Genomic DNA, 20496 nt, shown 5'->3' on the forward strand with positions numbered 1-20496 from the left:
AAGAGGAAGAAGAAGAAGAAGAAGAAGGAGAAGAAGAAGAAGAAGAAGAAGAAGAAGAAGAAGAAGAAGAAGAAGAAGAAGAAGAAGAAGAAGAAGGAGGAGGAGGAGGAGGAGGAGGAGGAGAAGAAGGAGAAGAAGAAGAAGAAGAAGAAGAAGAAGAAGAAGAAGAAGAAGAAGAAGAAGAAGAAGAAGAAGAAGGAGGAATAGTAGCAGGTGTTATAAAATCTGACTTTGGGCATTTTGGGGGCGTTTGTTTTCCTCACTCATCAGGAAAAACTAATGTCCCTGGCATTGTACCTGTATCTAGTTACTGCACAAACAAAAGAATAGAAGGAGGCATGTCTGTAGCAAATGTGGGATTTTAGAGGACATGTGACCTTTTATTTCTTGTGTAAATGATATCCAGCTCATTGGTGGACTAGAGTGCTCTGATCATCTCAGATTTCACAAAAGAATTCCTTTTCGTGTAGGCTTTTTAGTCAGTAAGGTTACAGGCAAGACTGTTTGAACTTCACTTTTAACATGAAATTATTAACTTAACTCCAGCTCAGGGAATGATAATTAATATGAATCTACGTCAAATTAAAAAATCTCTCTCTAAACATGGATAGAATGCACCAGGGAGGAAATAAGCCAAGTCTCCAGATGTCTGTTCAACTTCAGACGACGGTGGGTCTAATTATTGCAACCTCAGCCAAGAGAGTTTGCTCTGATAGTGAGAACTATGTTCACCAGCTAATTTAAGTTCACAAGGCACCAATTAAAACGAAAGGAAGTATAAATTAAGAGCTTTGAGTAAATATAGATTGAAGTCCTTCCTCTCAGGAAAAACACACACTGTTTTGTTGAGCAAACAAAAAATGAATCACATGATCAAAAGAATATTACCACACAGAGCACATCGTCACCTTTCACAAATGGTTCCTATCATTTCTCCTCAGTGCGGATGGGTGGTTGTGTTGACTGGGACCTCGTAGTTTATTTTGTGACACTAGGATTAACAGACCACATCTGTGATTTGGTTTGGCCATTTCTTGATATGCAGAGGGAAGTTGACATGCTGAAGTGAATCTCCGCTTCAAAATGTCACTTGGGGAATAGAAATATCACCTGGGCAGCGTGCCTCACTTAAAGTGTCCAACGACGACTGGTGTAAATCCATCTTTAAACATGGAGAGGAAGTTAAGCCCAAGGATTTAGTGGTCCAGACAAGGGAAGACAGATGGTGACTGGTTTTCTAGCGCAGTGCACAGAAGTAGCCAAAAACACACCTCGAAAGTCAGTAACAGCAAAGGCGATGCATGTATGAATTGCACCTCTAAAACAGATTCCTCAGAAATTGATGTGGCGGTCAAATTTTAGAAACCAAGATGATCTCCCCCCCACCCCTGCCCTGTTTGGGTTGGTGACAAAATATTTAGGATGATTGGACCTAGATGTTTTTGTTTTCCAAATTATAAACATGCCATATCTTTTTTCCTTTATCAAAAATGTTGCTTTGATTGGATTAATATTTCCTTTTAATGATCATTTGTTAAAATGCCACAGTAATGTTTAATAGTCAACAACTCCCAGATTTGATATTGAAACCCAGCAGTCAAATTTTTCTAATTACTTGTATATTGTCACAGAGGAGTTATTAATTATTTATATAAAATGTCCAAATTTATGAGGCGATACTGTCATGCTCTAGCCCTTTTGGTGATGAAAATGAAACTCTTCAATTCTGAGCCCCGAACACTTGTCTAATCAAGCCAATGGGGTTAGCGGTCATTGATACTGTCACTGGGAGGGCCTGACAATTAATGATGTGATATAGCTTATTTTCTGATTACAGAAATAAAAGCATATAAACAGCACCCAGCACACCAAAACACATTTACAGCCACTCAACAAAATATGCTTAGGAGCATTAATATACAGCCGTTTCACAAAATGCACTTATATGCATCAAACAAATAACATGCCAGCGTAGCATGTTTGTTCTGAAACATGCAGCTATGTTAGGATAAAGAATCATAAGCATATATGACATTTGGGCATCGATGGTATTTCAGTTATCACATATTTATGAACATATGTACTTCCTGGTTTTTAAAAAACCTAGTACAATATAAACATTGATTTTTGAAGAAAGTAATAGCATCATGAAAGGACCAAAACCAAGGAAATGTATTTTTGGTAATTATTACTTTGGTCTGAAAAAGTAAATGTGTTCTGCGAGTTTATTTTTCTGAGGCTTTAGCATCTCATACAAAACGGGTTTGTGATGATGTGGAAATACAAACAAAGCATGGAGAAATTTGAGGATGCTTTCATTGACAAGACGACAGATTTGCTCACTGACTTGGATATGTAAGGACTCAGGTGTCTCATGTTTGAAAACAGTTTTGTCCTTCTGTTAATGAAAGTCCACTATTTGAAGAAGGGAATTCTGCAGTGATTATGAAAACATAATGATTTCTTGAAACAACACTAAACTTTGGGGGACATTTTTATTCATGTTAGGCCTCGGCACAGCATACATGTGTTTATACAAGGAATTGGAATATACTTTTGTACATTACAATTTTTTTCTAGGCATAAAAGAAAAAAACCATAAAAATTCCAACATGTAGAATTCCTGCACATAAAATCTTTCACATCATGTGAAAGAGCATCATGTCAGGAATCTAAGGCTTTCAGAGACTATGCATTGAAAAACACTCATAAAATATTGAAGCAAAGAGAAACGTAAACCAGCATTTCCTGAACTCTATTTTAAGATAAAAAGAGAAAACTCTTCCTGCCAAATTCATGTCTCTAAATGGAGCATATCATAATGTGGACCTTTTCACATCATTTTAATTGAATTTTGAGAAGCCTCTCAGTCCTCCAAACTTGGATTAAAAGTTTGGTTCGTGAACCATATAACATATAACAGAATTTAATATAATGCATTCCAGAGTTTTCAAGGAATTACAATGCAGTAATTCCTTTTCTTCTGTTCCAACACACAGTGTTGGAGTTCTTGTTCCTTTTCTCTACTTACACCTATAAAAATATACAAACTGAGAAAAATTGACCTTTCTGTGCCCTTCAATTTTAGTATAGCCCCACTTTACGTTAGCTGATGCTAAAGTTCCAAACCCTTGTCTTGCTGTGCTGACTCTGAAAATTGGCTAAGGGAGTGTATTTGTATAATGCCTGTTTCAATGGATCATCCCATTGGAATTTTGTAATAGTTAGATAAAGGTTCCACTTAAAACTCAGTTTTCCTATGTAGCCTTTTTCATCTGGAAGTGAAGACTTGGGATTTCATTCTTGGGTTTCATTTACAGATTGTAAGATTCTGTATTTTTGAAAGTCTTCTACTTTATTTGCAATTGGGAAAGTTGTAAGTGGATACCGAGCTAGACTATTTTAACTTTTCCTCAGAATTTCTATAACTTGTTTTTTCTTTGAAAACAGTAGGAGGTATAGGGCAGGTTCCAGTGAAAGGTGTGTGTGTGTGTGTGTGTGTGTGTGTGTGTGTGTGTGTGTGAGAGAGAGAGAGAGAGAGAGAGAGAGAGAGAGAGAGAGAGAGATGCATGTAGTGGCTAGAGGTCAGGGATGCTGCTATACCTTACAATCTGAAGGTTGGACCTCCCCACATAGAATGACCTGGCCCCAAATGTCAATAGTGCCCAGGGTGAGAAACCCTCATCTATGAGAAGAATTTACTGTTTATCACTCTATTAATTTGCTAGTACTGCCATAACAAGGAATGACAAACTAGGTGGCTTAAATGACAGAAATTTATTGTCTCAGTTCTGGAGGCCAGAAGTCCAAAATCAAGGTGTCAGCAGAGCTGATTCCTTCTGAGGACGGTAAGGGAAGGATCTGTCCCAGTCCTTGGGTGGTAGGTGGCTGTCTTCTCCCTGTGTGCTTGTCTTTGTGTTCAAATTTGCCCCCTTTTTATAAGGACACCAGTGATTTGAGGCTAAGGGCCCACTCTACTCTAGTATAACCTCATCATAACTCATTACATCAGCAATGATGCTATTCCTAAATAAGGTCACATTCTGAAGGACTGGGGGCTAGTACTTCAACATATGAGTTTTGAAGGACACAATTCAACCTATAACAATCACGTCCTCCAGTGTATACCTAGTTATCTAGTCAATTGAACATATGCCATGTCTCTATTAACAATGTAATCACCTTCAGTTAGGCAGAGACCTTTGGCTCACACAGCTCCATCACTCACATAAGGCTAACCACACAGGGTCATGTAGATTCTTAATCCTCAATAAATACTTGTCAGCTGCTTCATTGATAGTCAGCTATTAACCCTACATGAATTTTGATAAACAAGATCTCAAATAATTGTAGAACAATTTATATTTGCTTCGTGTTAATATGTGATGGACACTATTATACCTATTATTTCATTTCTTCTCCCATCACCATGCCTGGCATATAGGTTCTTTTGAGAGATCATGAAAACGTAAGTTAATATCTGCTTAATAAGTGAAGGCAATATGAACAGACACAGGCCCTAGTCCCTCCTTTGTGGAGCTCATAGTCTAATAGAGACTTCCAATAGGTAAATATTTTCCCTGTTGGTCTGGAGGGAGGCACACTGTGCCCAAAGTAGGGACACCAACCCCAGACCTGAGCGATGGAGAAAGGCTTCCTAGAAAAAAGACCATTATGTCTACCATTTCCAAGCCTTTTATTTAAAAAACAATGTTGAAACCCCAAGTCGATCCTAATTTGTCACCCTTGGATGTTATCGCATCAAATTCTTAGTCTGCAAATGAACCATTAAAGGGAAGAAATTCAGAATTTATCGTGTCTTTTTAGTATTTCTGGATAACCAGATAGTCCTAGTCAATGAGATAAAGCTCTTTCTTAAAGAAAGATTCCAATTAATATAGAAGGATGACAGAATTAGGAAATAATCATTTTGTGATTCCCAATTAAATACTTGATTGAGGTAAGGATTTAAAAAAACCCAATGTTGAATCACTAGATATCTATAAATTCCCTGCTATCAGCTATTCTGTTTTATTTTTATCACATATGACATCCCTCATGTAACCCTATATATTTTTTCAAACTAGTTCACAATAATTTCAGGCTAGATTTTAATCTAAAATATAGATGCACCTTATGATGGTTCACCACAGGATGCCATTGAGATAGGTGAATAAGTCAGTCAGCTGTCTTCTAGAATGTTTTGGTTATCTGGGGTCTCACCCGTTCCAACTGACCTCTTCAAAATGCAATTTTGCTTGTGCTTGTTTAATGGGAACATTTCTTTTGTCTGCACTATATACGTTTTTAAAGTTCCCATGTGATGAAAATATTGTGTCCAAATTTTGTAAAATATGTTAAACCTATATTTTAAGTTTCTTAGTTTGGTACAAAATAATTTACGGTATACGGAGTAAAAGAAAACACCTCCAGGGATGTGTTTTTAACAGTGAGCTCCAGGCCACATCCTTTCCCTCTCCCCGTCTCACCTGTCTATTCCCCCCTCATGTGCTCCCTCTCCCATCCTTCATCAGAGGAGAGAAAGTACTATTGCCTGATGGTTTTTTATTACTGGAATCATTTTTTTATAAGCTCAGAGAGTTCTGGAAAATGCACAGACAAGTACACAAGGTACCTGTAAGTCTTGGGCATCTTGCTTAAAATTCCTGTGCGCCATTTTACTCATCTGTAAAATGGGGCCAATAATGTACTTACTTGCGTAGAAACTTGGGAGAACAGAATAAAACGTTTCATGTATATCCTCAGCACTGAGTCTGGCACAGAGGAAGCCTGCAGCATGCGTTAGAACAACATGACAATGTATGTTAGCAACCTGGGGTTGAATGGTGTGATGGTAAAGGTATGGACTTCGGAGGTAGACTGCTTGCCAGTTATTTTTTGAACCACTGCTCGTAATATTTGTGTGTGAGACAAGGGTCCATGTTGTTGCTTTCGTGTGTTTTGTAGTTTTGTTTCCAGAGCACCTGGCAAAAGGCAGGCGCACAACAATGAATAGACATACTTGTTGATGGGCATGTGCAAAATTAGAGGAGAGTTTTGAGATTCGGAGGAGGAAGAGATGAGTCTGGTTTTGAGTAGACGAGAAAGCGTGCTTCAGGGTGGTAGGATTTAACTGCCATGACAGATCAGTGGATTATGCATCAAAGAAGGAGAGTGAGGTGTTTCTCAGGAGTGAGGCCAGCAGAGACGTGTTGGCAGGAATCTGCAAGACGATGTAGGGATTCTAGACAATGCTCGCTAGAGCCCGGGGTGCTGATGGAGGGGCCAGGAGACAATGTTGGAAGAGTCATGTTGGGAGAAGATTTTGAAAGTCTTTGAATGCCAGGTTAAGGCTTTGGGGCCTTTTTACTCTTGTCCGTAGGGTAGCACTGAAGTAATTTTGTTTTTGAGAGAGGCTGATGTATGTTTTCTGAAGGTAAGGGCAAACGAGGATATCAGAAGGATTAGGGTTACTGTGTGCACAGAAGAAGTAGAAGGGGGCACAGACATTCACATAACTTTAGATTTTGTAGTCTCTCTTTGGGCAAAGTGAAGTAGTATCTATCATAGTAGAAAACCGACCACACTGTCAACAGAAACATGCCAGAGTGTGAGATCCACTGTCTTGCCCATGAAGACTAAGAAAAAATAGGAGAGATTATTGCTGATTGGCTCTTGGATCTAGGCATAAATGTGATTCTTTTCCTGCTTTCCTAGTACAGTGACACACTGGCAATGAGGTGTGCTTGTTTCTTCTGGCTTTTTGATTCATTATAAGGAGGATGCTGTTCACTCCTCTGAATGGCGGCTACAAATCTAAGAATGGTAAAAGGACTTACCCAAATCACGTAGCGAGATGACTCTGAACTAGGATCAGAACACAGTTCCCCTGCTGCCCAATTTGTTCTGTGTCTCTTCAGTTACTTCCTACTGCAGCCAACAGTGCCAGCACAGCACCATTGCTTTTTGAGTGATCCAGTCATTTCTGAGGTTTCCTGTGAGGTTTTGAGACTAAACGTAGTGATTTTTATGTGATTTTAAACACACACCTGGCTTGCCTGTAGGCCGCCATCATGGATGTAGAAGCATGCCTCTAGGCTCACCAGAAAAACTGCCCTAAGATATCCCCGTGCCAATGTTTTCTACAGTTTAGCCAGTGTAGACTGGGTTGTCTTGAAGGGCCAGACCTCATGCCAGAAGCTGGGTTTACATAGATAGACCCAGATGACCTCAAGGACACCACAGAGGAAAGGAGATGCTCATATGGAAAGACACAAATCATACTTGCAGCTTAAATGGGCTCACTAATTCCCCTCTTAGGATAATTTTTCCTGAATGTGTTAATCTGCAGATAACTATTAAACTTCATTTAAATATATTTAAAGTGAGCACACTTAAATGAGGAGTATCTATTTGTGCATGCCGTTTGAATTTAAGTTGGAAAGTTTTGAAAGAACACAATTCGTCTTGACCGGTTAGAAAGTTAAAGCTAGCACAATTTGCTGAAATTACACTAACTAAATATTTTCTTTTTTAAGGCAGTGATATTCAAAATTCTCTTTCATTCTATGTCATTGGCCAACCATAAATTAGGTTATTCTTAGAAAGACTGGTAAATTTTTTGACACCAGAAAGGTAAGTAATAAAGAGGATGTGAGTGGCCTGAGAAAGTGAATGTGGCTAAAAGATTTGATTTATTCTCGGTATGTGACATGAGCATCTGGAAAAATCTGATAAAACTGCGTTTACAAAATCCACTTCAAGCTTATTCACTTTGTGTTTTAGACTTTGGGGCATAATACTTAAGGTCTTTGCATCCCATGAGGATAACGTTTGCATTTCTCATCAAAAAAAGAAAATGCTTGTAAAGTGCTTAGCATGGTGATTGGCACATAGTAAGCGTTCCATGAACACAAGGTATTATTATATCTGGGCATTTACTGTTACAATAAAGACTTCATTGGTGTAATCCAATCGTGAATTTCCTGACAGTATCATAAATTACTCAGTGGTTATGGGGTCAATTTGTGTTTCTGGCTGACTTTGAACAACCCTCAGGGGAATTATAATTGGGTGGAAACTTTGATTTGTCCTTCTTTCTAAACCAAACTAAGTAGTAAAATGGACTTTTAAGATGCAGTGAGTGGTGGACTGAAAGAAATGGCTTTAAAAACAAGTACCATTTCGAAGTTAAAGGGGGACGAGCTAGTCTGTCATGTTCCTGGTGTATCTGATGGAATCAACACCATAGGTGCTGACAGAGAACCTACAACTGGTTCCTAGGAAAGAGAAGCTGACATTCAGGTTTATGCAATGACTGTCACATTCAGACGCATACAGACAGATGAGACAAATACAGGTGACACGATACGCAGGCAGCCTGGGCCAATCACAAGCTCAGTCGTCCAGCTGTGTTTTTGTTGTAGATCGCCTTTGGTGTGTGATGGAGCAAGCTGGCCTTGGGCTGTGTGTTAGCAGCTGTCTCCCTTAGAATAGGAAGAAAGGGGGGTTTCAGTATTGGTTAGGGCTCGGGGTGTTTTGTTCTCCTTGCTCTTCTGTGCTATTGAGACAGAGTGCATAGGACAGCATGTTATCTGCCTCCTCCCTATATCTCCTTTACTGCTTATTGGGGGGGGGGCGGGGAAACAGGAACATAATGCACATTGTTTGCATTGGCATAGACTAGGTTCTTTTTACCGAAACAATATGGAAATTATGAAAAGCTTCTATCCCCTTTGTGCCTTTATAAATGATCGTTTCCCCCATCTGCTTTATCAAATCCGGCTTTTTTAAAGAAAAAAGGAAAGGAAGAAAAGAAAAGAACCCTTATTTATTCACCCAAGGAATGTTTGTGTATAGCTAATGACATAAGCAGTGGGTAAACTCTGAGAATGCAGAAATGAATAACAAAGATAAGTCATTGCTTCCATGGTCTAGACGTCATTACAACTTGTGATAAGAGTATATAAAAGTGCTATGAAAAGAATTCCATGAAACTCAATCCATGAGATAGTTTTTAATATGAATAATAGTAAAACATTGCTGACTTACGTGCTGCTACATGGAAATTGCCTAATCCTAAAAGCCGAAGTGAAAACACATTTCAGTGAAAAGCAATGTGCAGAGGACAAACCGTGACATTCACACTGTGCATGCCCTTGTAGTGGCAAGTAAGGGCAAAATGTGAGGGTTCCAATCCATGATCACATCTGGGCCAGACCCTTTCTTATTAGAGGCCTACTGTTCATGGGCTGGACTGTTGTTAGCTCCCCTCATGTGCTTCCCTCAGAGGTCTCTGTTTCCTTCCTGCACAGGGTCAGGTAAATATCCAGGCTTACAAGCAGTTTGTCATTCCCACCCTGAAGGACCGGACCCATCTCTAGGAAGACTTGTGAGAGGCAACTGGAGGAAGTGCTATTGTGTTTCCCAGCCAGCTGGCGGCCTTGCTTTATCTGTTACGGAATTTTTGCTAACTTAAGGGTGAGGATGACTATCCTGGCCTGGTAGAGAGGTTTATTTACCCTTCCTTTGACCCTTGACATAGCTGTCCAGAGTTTAGTTGCTCTTGCTGGGTGTCGTCAGATTGAATGCTGAGAGATGTGAAATGCACAGGCTTTCAGAAGCATGCTTAGCATGACCTGTTGCTTCTGGAAGATGCAGGAGACCTAGGGTACTCGTATAAACCCCACCCAAGGAGTTTGAAGATAGATAACTTTTTTGCCCCTGGATTGCTGAATCAATCTCTAGATGGTCCCAACAAACAAGGGTCTCAGCCATTTATGGTGTTCAGTTTGTTAAGCAAAATGGTTGCAGCTTCTTTTTTATTCTGTAAATTCATCTGGAAACATATTAGGCAGGGCCATCGTGCTGCCTCCATACTTCTTGAAAAAAGTCTTGTAGGCCAGGGCTGGGTGGTAGTAGAGGGAGGGGGAGTTATCTTTCAAGCTGCTGCTTTAAATTGTTTTGAGATGTGGTTCAAGGGTATTTGTGGATTCAACACCAAGAACCAGCTATTACCAAGAGTAATAACTAGCATTTGTAAATCTCCAGATTGACAGTTTGCAAAGCACTTTCAAGTATTATTTGATCCTTGGACAACCATGTATCCCCTGCAAAAATATGAGAATGATAATACCTGCTCATTAGGGATCTTGGGAGGATTAAATGAGATAATATATAGGTCCAAGTGTCTAGCCCAGCGTCTAGTGGGTGGGAGAAGCTCAGTAAATAGGAACCTTCTTAACCATGCAGAACATGAGGCCACGGGAAATTAAATAGCATAACTATGGTTAGAGAAATTGAAGTTTGGGAGCTCAGACCCAGGGACCCCATCTTGCCTCTAACTAATCATCACCTATGATTAAGGCAGAAGGAACTATGGCTCCAACATGCCACACTTCAAAAAATTAGCGAGAAGGAAAAAGAGCTTGGGTGACGGAGAGACAAAATACTTTCATCTTAACTTTTGACACAAGGGCTCCCTGGACTGAACAAAGAAATTTCCTTTAAAGTGGCGACTGTGATTGAAGATGATTTATTTTCTGTTTGAGTATAAATAAAGAAGTAAAAATACAAAGTTGAGATATGGAAATCCATGTGGAATAATTTTCATTTACTTACAGTAAGGTTGAATTATTTAATATTCATCAGCTACTCTATACGGAAGTGTTAAATGAAGGAATGAATGAATCTCTGATGATCCCTAAATTCATTTCATCACTTGAAATGTGATTATTTATTTGCCCTGGTTAAAAATGTAAATTCAGAGACTTGGTCTATGAGTTTGACATTTCAAATCTCTTAAGAGACCTATATGAGTTCTTATTCATATTTAGTTATTCTTGGCAAAGCATTGATACAAATAAAAATGGTCACCCCTGTTAGTCAATAGCAAAGCTTTTTGGTCTGTTTTACATTCTTCTTTCTAGGATTGTTTATCAGTCAGAATTGTAGGTTTCAATGAGTTTCTTAGACCAATATGTCTCCAATATAAATGTATACAGGAAACACCTGGAGTTCTTGATAAAAGGCAGGTTCTGTCTGATTCAGCAGGCCTGAGATGGGCTTGCAGTCTGATTTCAACCGACGCCCTGGCCTCACCATTTTAGAGTTGTATGAACTTAGGTTAAGGAAAAAACCAAAACCAACTCCTCTAAGCCTCATTTCCTCATCAGTAAAACAGGGCTAATAATTCAGGATCAAACCCTGCTTTGCTTGATCCCTGGGAAGCCCTGGACAACAGATAGTGCCTCCTCTCCCTTACTGGTTTATTTCCTACAGGCTTCCATCTCTTTCCCCACTTTATTCCAGACTTGAAGCCTTTTCTGTAGTTAGAAAGACAATAAGGGTTCTTCTAAGAAGTCAGACAATCTAAAGTTTATATAAATAAAAGTGAATAATCTCCCATCTCAACCTTTTCATCCCTTCCTCTATTAACTCCAGATTGTTCACTTTATTAACTCTAGGCTCACCAAGAGCTACTCTAGCTTAGCTTTAAGAAAATTCTCTAAACTCAGACATTCCACATTATCTTTACCACTCCCTTTATAATTATAGCATTCCGTATTATTTTATAAACATTCTTTGGGCACAAGCCTCCCCTCCCCAATCATTTGTTCATTTTTCAAGCCCAGTGACTGTATTTTATAGTTCTTTTGTAGCTGATGACTCATTTTTCAATGGGTAGAGCATTTTTAAAAGCTACAAGGTATTTTATCAGTAGTAAATACTTGTTGAAACAAATGAAACGGCCCTAATAATTTAATCAGATTATAGTCTCTACTATGTCAGTAGAATTTGCCCATCAGATAAAAAGGAAAACCATAGCCCACCAGCCTTTGGAATTCTGAATATATAAGCAAGTAAAATATTGCCTTTCAGGTCTCTGCATGCATTTCTGAATCTACAAATTGCTCCCCAATGATTATGGAGTGACCATTTGATTTTGTAAAACTTTAGTTCAGGCAGAGATGATGAAACATTTGCCATTCACAAGGGGCAGGATAAAATAATACTACAGAGAGTGCCAAAAAAACGTATACACATTTTAAGAAAGGACAACTGTATTAAAATTGTAATATTCAATATATACTGATAACAAAGATGAATACAAGTCACGTGTGACTTCTGCAATGACAAGACGTGCTCAAAGTGGTTCCCATCAGTGTCCAGACACTTCTGATGATGGCGAACTACTGGTTGAGCAAGGTTGACCTAAGTGTCCACTTCTATACTTTTTTTTGGCACCCCCAGTATATACATATATATACTTTTCAGGTATATATTTTGTTACCTGCTGCCCCAGAACAGAGTTTATCTGTAATTCCACTTCGAGGCAGGACGATAAGAAATCATGAAGACCTCAGGGTAAACTTAGCCGTGCACAATTGCCTTATTATCTCAAGTTGAGGGTCAGGGGGGCTGATACTGGCATCTACTGGATCAAGGACAAGGTTGCTGCTAAACATCCTGAAGGCACAGGACAGCCCCCATAGCAGAGAATCATTTTGCACCAAATGTCATTGGTGCCAAGGCTGAGACACCCTGAATTGAACCAAAGCATTTTTGCCGGCAACACAAAAGGAAGTGCTCAGCTTCACAATCAGCGGCACTTGTTTGTGTGACCTCCAAAACCAAATCTATTTGGGGAGGTAGAAAGCTCTACCCTTGCAGAATGCCCCTCCCACCATCTGTGGACACCCTGAGTGGCAGGCTGGCAGCTGCCCCAGGGCTCTGCACAGCAGACTTCTTCCACCCTAGGCACCCAGCCTGTCTTGAGCCGTCTGGGCCCGCACATGCCACCCTTCAGGCTGTTTCAGCAATATTCAAACCACCAAAGGCTTATTAAATATTCTTTAATCCCTTCCCAAAACATGGTTTAGGTGCAGTTGATATTATCTGCTATCCCCCAGATTTCCTAGTTATTGCAAACCATGTTCAGGACTACCTTCCAGGTGTAGCTGTCTCTAGCAGAGACAGCCTGGGGCTTTCTACCAAGTGGGAAGTCTGCAGAGAACAGGCTGGCAGCTGAGATGTTCTCCCAAATAGCTTATATTTGATGTATAATAGTTTTAATTGTGATATATTCAAAGTGAATTATTTCCATAGATCAAAAGTTCCTCATTAAATCTCTTAGTCTATTTTCAAATCTGTCTTCCAAAGGAACCGTTTATATTTATATAGCTCTGCATCTTTATCTCTGCAAAACTGTAGATTCTAAACTCCCGAAGTCAAAGACTTGGAATGGCATAAATCAAATGTGTCTTCAATGCCGAAGCCGGAGTTATTTAGGCATCATTTCCAAGTGTTTGTTCCTGCGGCAGATACTATGCATTTCACAAGAGGCTCATGTCATGAAAGCCCTGAGCCAGAAGGGCTGTTGTCATCGTCTAGTCCAGTGCTTCTTGCCCTGGCTGCACATAGATCACTTGGAGCGGGGGCCCAGCCCAATGGAACGTGATCCCCTGGTGCAGCTCAGGCTCTAGGGTTTCCCCAAAACTCCCCAAGTGATTCTATGTGCACAGTTGGTTGAAAACTTGAATCTTACCTAGCTTCTTGATTACAAATGGGGAAACTGAGGCCCAGATTAATTAATAAAGGCAGGAGTCAGCAAACATTGTAAGAGCCAGCTACTAAAACTTGTCAGCTTCGCAGGCCATATGGTTTCTGTTAGAACTGTTCAACTCTGCCCTAGCATGAAAGCAGCCATAGACAACACATAAACAAGTGGGTATGATAGTGTGCCAATGAAACTATAGACGAACAGGTGGCTGGTTGATTTGGCCCACGGGCCATAGTTTGCCAACCCCTGATTTAGGTCTCAAAGCTGATCAGTGGAAACCCATATGCTAGACCACAAATATACCAGCCTTCAATAAACGTTCCCCCACTTGACCCAGTCTTCCTGTTTGAGGCAGTGTTATAACATATGCAGGTTCTGTAGAAGTTAAATAAATACCTTGATGTAAGTTAAGACACGTATCTTAGTGTGTAGATACTCTTAGTCTGGAGCACAAAAATTTTCATTATCTGTGTTCTTATGGGATGTTGTCATTTGAAGATATTTATCAAATTTAAGATAATAATGATCATCACAGTGTTTCTGTTTTACTAAAATTATAAGCCAATCAATAATATTTCTGTCCAAGAGATTTTTTCAACTGGAAACTCAGAAAATAGGGTGGTGTGATCAGAATACTAAAGCAAGAAGGGAAACAAAACATTCTGCTAAGGAAAATGGAATCTGATTTTCTTTTCAACCAGTTTAGAAATCAGTTGTGAATTTCTAATTCTTTATCATTGTGCTGATGGTTCATGAAAGGGATATTTTACTTAGATTTCTTTTGAATAAATCTGAGCAAATTTGAATATTGTACCTTATAGCTAGAGATGCCTCCTCGGAGTCCTAGGGAGTGACTGTGGGGTAAGGCCAACGTGGTGGAAATGAAGCTATCACAATTAATTTGGAGATTTATACATTTGGCTCTTTTTCACTGTTTGTGTAGCCCTTCCTCCAAAATGCACTCACAAAAATGGGTTTCTTGGAAGTTTAAAAAGCCATTGAATCTGGTTGTTTTCCTTGGATATTGACTTATCGATATTTGGTAGTTACCTACATTTCTGTATTGTTCAGAGAAGATGACACTATCTCTTCCATTTTGTGCCTAAACAATACATCTGATAAAACTGCTTCCTGTTCTGAAAAAAAACAAACCACTGTCATATTTACAAGGATGAAATCGCTTTCTGTCAATGATCTCTCCGAATGGGTAAACACTAGAGATGGTGAAACAAAAGCAATTTGTCTCCCACAGGAAGTGTCCCTCATCCATCTCTGGGGTACCCTCCCTCTTTATGATGCCCTCTCCCCTATGATGCCATCATTGAACTGGGGTTGAAGAGGCATTATAGAGAAGGGCATTATACAAGGACGTCATAGATAACAACATTTTACAGAGAGACATAGACAATAGTATCAGCACAGAGAAGGACCTTCTAGAGGGGACATGGAAGATTAAAGTAATCCAATACTCCATTTGACCACACAAATAATAGTGATTATAATTTATGAGGATTACCTATACTAATAATATGCATAATAGCAATAGGTCATTTTCATCATTTTATGCTTATGTCATGTTATTTTTCCCCTCCTTGCTTATTTCTATGATTTTCATGGTCATTGGCTTACAAGTTTTAGAAGGTACTGGAAATTGGTGGAGATGAACGGTTTCTCTGAGGCTTTGTGCAGTGATTTTCATGGCATTATTAAACTTTCCTTAATCATATTTGGTTAGAGATGATTTGAAGCCCCACCGACTTTGAGTTTTGTGTCTGCCTCAGATTAAGTTTGCCCTTGAGAAGGTTTCTGAACATCTCTAAACCTGAGTTTCCCAATTATAAAACAGCTCTATTTATAACTGCCTCTCATGGCTTATGTGAGGAATACATAGATTGTGTCTCGAAAGGGTTCAGTAGAATGCCTAGTACTCCAGAAACCTTCAACAAATAGTGATAAATTATCTTCAGTGCTATGATTATTATTCTACCCTTTGATGTAAAGTAGCCTAGGCTGCAAGCTGAGACTTTGTCACAGATGTGTCTAAGGTTAGGAGAAATGCAAGAGGGAAGAACACACTGGGGGGTGAATTTATCCCCCACCCACAAATGTGAGGACAGCCATATCTGAGTTTGCTTTCTCCGCTTTGCTCACTCCACCCTAGTAAAACTTCACTGCTGCCTTAATCTTTGATTCTCGAGGCTCAGGAGAAGAATCATTTTCCCGTTGCTGTTGAGAGTTCTATAGCCCTGAGTGATTTTATGAAATACAGTGTTCCGAAGGAGTGTTCCAGGAGACGAGTGATATGAGTTAATACCAAGCATTTCTTCTGACAAGGAAGTGTTAGGTGACAAGCCGGCTGCTGAAGGTCAAACTGATCCTTATCCAGATAAACTCTGCACTTGAGCTTGTCCTTGTGGGATGGACAGTAGGCAATGAAGATGTTGTAAAATAGGTTTGTTTGTTTCACACTATCATTGAAAAAATAGCTGTAAAGAAGACGCAGTGTGGTTATTAAATGCCACTAAACCCTTGAATGATGATGCATAAATTGCTGAAATTCAAATAATTTCCATGAAACAAAACCAAAACATTTCAGAACATGTTTGTTTTCCAAAATTGAGGCAATTATTCTTCATTTTACTCTTCGTAAATATTCGTTCATGTGGGGTTTTTTTTCCTGTTACTGCTTAAAGAATAATTATTACCTTAAAACATTTAACAATTTTTTCCTAAGTAATAAATTCCATGCCATAAAAGACAACAAGCAGAGAGTGTAATGCCAGAACATTTCGGGCAAGCCCCAAGCACCATGGCAGAATAGAGGATGTAACCTCATGGAGCCTGGTGATTTTTCTTGTAAAGTCTTAAACTCCATTGTAAGTCCCTGTAGGATGTGCTATTGTTTCGAAGCTCCATTTAAAATACATTGTCAATATTCAGTATTTTTTTAAAATAATTTTTCTATTTTTCAATTACTGTTGACATACAATATTATATTAGTTTCAGATGTACAGCACAGTGGTTAGACATTTATATAACTTACGAAGTGATCACCTCGATAAATCTAGTACGTACCTGGCACTATACATAGTCATTACACTATTACTGACTATATTCCCTATGCTGTACTTTACACCCCATGAGTATTTTGTGATTACCAATTTGTACTTCTTAATCCCTTCCCTCCCTTTACACAAACCCCAACCCCCCTCCATCTGGAAACCATCAAAATGTTCTCTCTATCTATGAGTTTGTTTCTGTTTTGTTTGTTTGTTTATTTTGTTCTTTAGATTCCACACATAAGTGAGATCATATAGTATTTGTCTTTCTCTGTCTGACTTATTTCACTTAGCATAATACCCTCTAGGTCCATCCATGTTGTTGCAGATGGCAAGATTTCATTCTTTTTTATGGCTCAATAATGCTCCACTGCATGTATTTACCACTTCTTTATTTGTTCATCTATTGATAGACACTTAACGTTGCTTCCGTATCTTGGTATTATAAATAATGCTGCAGTGAACAGTGTTCAGTATTTTTTAAAAGTTCTGAATAGTATGAAGCAAATAAGTCATTGGGATGTAATGTACAGCATGGGGAATATAGTCAATAATACTGTGATAGTGTGGGACAGTGTCAGATGGTTGCTGGACTTACAGTAGTGATCACTTCTTTAGGTCTATAAATGCTGAATAAGTATGGCATAAACTAATGTAATATTGTATGTTAGCTATATTTTAATAAAAATCTCTTTTAAAAGTTCTGGATGTCTAGACTATAAGCTTATTCAAATCTATTACTTTTTGACTCCAGTAGCCAACACCGCCAAATAGAACTAAAGAAAAATAATAAAGAAAAATTAAGTAGGAGAATCATTGACTACTGTAAAGTGGTAAGCAAAAGTTTTTAAAAAGCAACAAAACAACCCCAGCATGGTTTGGAGGCATTGAAGTAGCATTATTTAGGATGTAGTTTTTTCCCTCCTCCTCCTTCCTCCTTTTCTCCCCCTCCTCTTTCATCCAGAAATAATTAATCATCATGTCACCACAGGTATGCCTCCCTTTTTGAAGATGTTTATCAGGGGCCTTATCCTACCTTTTAATTTGTGGCCTGAGTAGGGGTATGATTTTCATCCTTTTGGCAGGCAAAGGGATTAGTAGATGCACTGAAGGGAAATATGAGATTTTCTATGATTGCAGATTGAGCAAAGGCTGAAGAACAATATTTTACCTTCTTATTTCAATCATTTAAGACACAAGACACAGGCTCCCAAAATTACCTTTGGAGTTGGTCAGCCGCTATCATGGTAGCCTGCTTACTATGTGTTGAAAGTCTCCTTCACCTGGGCTTAAGGTACCACATTTTAAAAGAAGGGCTGGAACTTTCCATAATGTTCTCTACCTTGGGTCCAGATATTTTTTCTTGTTAAAATTCTGAAGTAAGTCAGGGTGTACATATATAATGACATAATACTTACCTTTGAAAGGACAGCCTGTAATTCACAAATTAGAGTTTATAATTATGTTGCATTTGTACTATATAGGACAGCACCATTTTTCACCTGGTCTGAGTTCATCTGTTATCCTTTCCTTACAAATTTGAATCCAAACCTTCATCAGGCTAAGTAGATCCCCCTATAATTGATAGAGAGCTAAATAAGAATTAACCCATAGTAAAAGCCTGGGAGAAACCTGTGGTGTTAAGGGACGATGACAGGGAATACTGTATATCTTTCTACTCCTAAGTTGGATTCAGTCATTTCAGTGTTCACAGAACTCTAAATTAGGTCAGTGGCCTGGGATTGGTTTTATTTCGAGTGAGTTGGACATTAAAATTGAGCAATGTTTCCCTTCTTCTGATAAAGATTTCAATTCATGGTAGAAAACCATTTTCCAAATTAGGGTCTTTTAATTAAGTCCTGGTAAGCAATCCCAAACATGCCTCTTTCCCAGAAGAGGTTCTTCCACGTGGGGCAGTTAGTGTGGGCTGAGGTTTCAAGTCCTCTGTGTCCTAACCAGTGTCACTGAGATGAAAAATCATGCTTACTTGCTTTTCTCCCTTAATTGCAACCTTGCAAACCCCAATCTCCCCCTTGAAACACTGACTTGATTGTTGGCATCTCAATTTGTAAACCCAGGGCAATATGTTGTACTCTTATCAGGCATTCTCTAGAGATGTTACAAGGGAGCAAACAAAATGAAGGGAATTAGTTGACTTTTTAGAGAATGATGCCTTAAGAATCAAGACATAAATCTACTCCAGAAGTCAGATGGTGTAGGGGAGAGGAGGCTTTGGAATCAAAGGGAACTGGGCTTGGAGGCCATGCTCCAGCGTTCACACTAGCTATGTGAACTTGGGAAAGTTAGCCTGAGTACATTTCTCCATCAATAAAGATTAAGGTAATAATACACTCCTTTCAGCATTATTAAGAAGATGAGAGATAAAATATGCAAAATATTTGGTTTATAGTATATGTTCAATAAATGGTAGCTGCTATTATCATTACAACTATTATACTACTTCTACGAGGCAGCTATTAATGGCTGCTACCACTACTACTCTACTACTATTATTATTGTTACTATTATGGCTCCTGTAGCATGCAGAGGGCTATGTGGAAAAAGGAATCACCTCCTCCAGTTCTAGACAAATGAGTTATTACCTCATCCTAGCCCACTTTACTAGCTGGGAGAGGAGAATGACCAAGTGCTTTGTCATCAGATAAACTCAAGAGTAACTTACGGAGAATGGTAGGACCACAGAGGATATGAGAGCATGAGTACGTTCCCATAGCTGAGTTTGTGTGGCTATGACAGTAATTTTTCCAAAATTGAGCACTGTCAAAGATTTTACATTTATCTTATGGTCAATATTTGATCCTTCAAAGCTGACAGATACTTTACAGACTTCAAAATGGATTAGAAGTATGCACACTTTGTTGTATGGATATTATCGTGAACATTTACATACTAGAAAGTGTGTCATATGGGGGAAATTATTATGTTTGGTATGTGGTAGTTGAACTGAGACTTCCACTTAATGAGCTGGAATTGAATTGCACTAAAAATTCGTTGTTTTCTTTTGATCCAAAAGAAAACTCAAATGTTATTTATGATGGTGCCTTGTAATGTGACGTAGTTGGAGTATCTTTGAAATGTTTTGCATTTGAAGTAGAATGGAATGGAGTACTTCAGTACTCCCACCACCAATGTCTGTATATATTCCAATGCCATTCAAAAATTTATTGATCCTGTTCACTGTTCAGATGGGAAGACACTAAGATCAGCACAAACATACCTTTATCATCAAGGAGGTTACTATCCATTAGACCCAGCCGCTATATTTAATCTATGATCATTTTTAAAATTTTACTTTTCATTATAAACTTGTGTAATAGTTGGAGGAAAGAAAATCTTTAGAGTAGCAAAGGTTCAAGTTCAGTCCTTTTATTCTTCAGCTTTTTGTTTAGACACTGTTTCTGATGTTAATCACCACATTAATTAATTCTTAAGTTCCCCACCCCAGCCCTCATCATGACTTTTTTATTTTTTACAACTGGTAGACGTTGGTAAATAATGAGCTACAACATTTTTTAAGGTCTTGAGTATTTATTCCAACAGCACAAAGTACCCTATGGAGACATTGCATACACTAGTAGCAATGACCAAATGTTTCTTTTATTTATAATTGTTTTGGAAAACCATATGATTGCCAAAGACAGCATACACATGGTCAATTTGGATTCATCCCAGCCTTTAAAAAAAATCTGCAAAGCACATTAATGGTTGTAATGTATACAGTTGAGGTTTTTGGATTGTGTTGTTTTTTTTTTTAACATGCCTTCCAGCTGTACATTTGTAGTGTTTAATTTAGGTGAAAATTCTATGAAGGATTTAATTTATATGATCCAGAAGTTTGTTAACTATTTTAAATGG

The 20496-nt window shown here is 38.6% G+C and overlaps 1 protein-coding gene across 7 annotated transcripts in view; it reads left to right on the forward strand.

The window, feature by feature from the left end:
- MID1 (midline 1) overlaps positions 1-20496 on the forward strand; it is a 332661-nt gene that overhangs the window by 231665 nt on the left and 80500 nt on the right. The window lies entirely within an intron of this gene.

The sequence above is a fragment of the Hipposideros armiger genome, unplaced genomic scaffold, assembly GCF_001890085.2.
Source record: "Hipposideros armiger isolate ML-2016 unplaced genomic scaffold, ASM189008v1 scaffold_155, whole genome shotgun sequence".
Lineage (NCBI taxonomy): Eukaryota > Metazoa > Chordata > Mammalia > Chiroptera > Hipposideridae > Hipposideros > Hipposideros armiger.